The sequence below is a fragment of the Nanorana parkeri genome, unplaced genomic scaffold (assembly GCF_000935625.1).
Source record: "Nanorana parkeri isolate BGI_ZX_2015 unplaced genomic scaffold, ASM93562v1 scaffold1435, whole genome shotgun sequence".
Taxonomy (NCBI): domain Eukaryota; kingdom Metazoa; phylum Chordata; class Amphibia; order Anura; family Dicroglossidae; genus Nanorana; species Nanorana parkeri.
The window spans coordinates 278672-281230 of record NW_017307703.1 but is presented as its reverse complement, the minus strand read 5'-3'; positions in this window follow the sequence as shown (position 1 = coordinate 281230).

Genomic DNA, 2559 nt, shown 5'->3' with positions numbered 1-2559 from the left:
TTCATTTCAGTACAGCGCTGCATGACAGAATAAATGTCAGTTAAAGTACCGCAGCGCTGAATACTGAAAAATGGCCTGGATGGGAAGGGGGTTTAACACCGCGGATGTCAACTGGTTAAACTCTCAATCAATGTATAAAGTCTTTCAAATGCCTTTATGATAATTGTTAATGTATAAGACTTGCTAAATAGATGTTAGGGTATGGTCTTTTACTACTCCACACATCTGTAGATCTGTAATATCCTGGATTGGGGGGCTGTATTTTTTGCAGTGATTGCCATGCAGTTTTTGAGTTTGCAGTTCCCATTTTTCCTTATTTTTATTTCTCAGCGATTGTAGCTCTAGCTTATGAAAGAGACGCTGCAGACCTGAAACCTACCAATGTTATGGAGAGTCATTGGAAAGCTGGTACCTGTGATACGCTGCTGCTATCCTGTTAACTAGATTTTTCTTATTTTATTTCATCTTGCAAATAAATGTGCTTGAATTGGAGGTCCCTTGTGGATCTTTTGTCGATTTTCAAGAAAAGGCTTCTTAAAATGTGTCTACTAAGTAGAACTTTGCTCTAGGCCTTCTGATGACCACTCAAAACTGCCCATGGTATAATTTATGTGACTGCTTCTTCAGTGGCCTGCTGATCTACTGCTGTTTACATCTCTTTGAAATGGCTTACTCTTAAGATAGTTAGGTCTAATATCTTACCTGTCTACAAACAACTAATTCTTTATTTGAAATTAAGGTTGTTAAGTTTTCTTGGTGTAAATATATTCGATCTTCACTATGGAAAAGGATATATGTTCAATGTTTTATGATAATTGTATTTTATTTATTTATTGTTGGTATTTATATAGTGCCGACAATTGAATGCAGCGCTTTTACATAGAGCACATTCATTACAGTCCCTGCCTTCAAGGAGTTTACCATCTGGGGTCCCTCTTGCACATTCATACATACAGGGCCAATTTAGAGAGGAGCCAATTAACCTTCCAGCATGTTTTTGGAGTGAGGGAGGAAACCGGAGTACCCAGAGGAAACCCATGCAAGCACAGGGAGAATATGCAAACTCCTTGCAGATAGTGCCAAAAGTCATCTTAAAATATGACATCTCATGGCCAAATGACTCCTTTGGTGTTTTGTTTGGGTTTCGGTGGTATAATAACAGTATTTCAATGCAATCAGAGGGCAACTGCCCAGCCCATTTTCAGAAATGAAAAGCATGTGCAACATAAGTCACATAGCTTGACATGGCCTTCTGTTTAAACTTATTATCTCAAGAAGGTTAAGCCTATCATATATGGCAACTTAAATTATCTTTAAGGGTGTGGTGCAGAATTTATTTTTAAGCTGAGGTTAAATCTACATTCACATCTGAAAATCAGTCAAGCTTTTAGAGTGGAAAAGTTGATCCTTTGAGTTTTCTTGTCTGAAATGGAATGAAAGCATTAATATTTACATGTGGCCAAACTCACCTGTCAATATTAAAACAACATATCTAATTACAATGTGCCCTAAAGATGTAAACTATTTCATAACAAATAGTGCTATACATGCATGAGCTGCAGCTGGTCATATAATTCATACGTTAGTTTTCATTATATATACCTCTACTGCATAATATACCGTAACTTTACAACATCTTTTCTGGCTCCAAATGGAGCTTAAGCCATGGTTAATATGCACTGTAGGCATACCTGGTGGAGTTAAAATAACATTTGCAGATTTAAGACCCTTTGAAAATTGCCAAGTAAAGAAATATGAATATGGAGTCATCACTTAGTTATAAAGCTCAAATTATACTGCAATATAATGTATACTTGTGTTGACTTTATTCTACAGTTACTATAAAGCACATATCCAAGAAGCACAAGGTTTCACCTAGCTGTATTTTTCCTGAACATCCATCTAACCATGTTCATTACAGAACTCTCCAGCCTACAGTGTTTTCCCACACTCAAGGTATAACCCCCTCCAACCCAAACTAAATCTACCCGCCCATTCAGACATAATTAGTAATACAATCAATCCATCAATCCATATTGACTGTTTCAGGCTAATGCACTTTGCACATTATGTAACTTGCTTTCCCATTAGTGTAATAAAATGTAAAATGTTTAATGATTTCCATATAATAAAAATGTATATTTTTGATGTACACATGTGTATTGACTTCACAATCGATTAGTCTATTGGGGATATTGACATATTGGGGTTGATTTAATAAAGGGAAATAGGCTGTTCACTCTGCAAGGAAATTGCAAAAATTTACAAAACAGCATTTTTTCTTTAACATTATTGGGTGATGGAAGTCAGCAGAGCTTCCCTTCATTCACTAAACTAAGGGCAAACTTCCTTTGGTAAGTGCAAATTCCTATAGTTGAAGGGAGCATATCACAAAGGTTCAGATGGTTGTCAAATACAGAAGCTAATGGTCATGGGCTCATATGCAGCTGGAGTATGATGGGTGACATGCCGCAGCCAGAGGAGAGAAACATTCAAAGTGCATAAGTACTTGGGGTGATTTTTTTAACTGCGCTTTATTTAAATATTTGTCACTGAAAT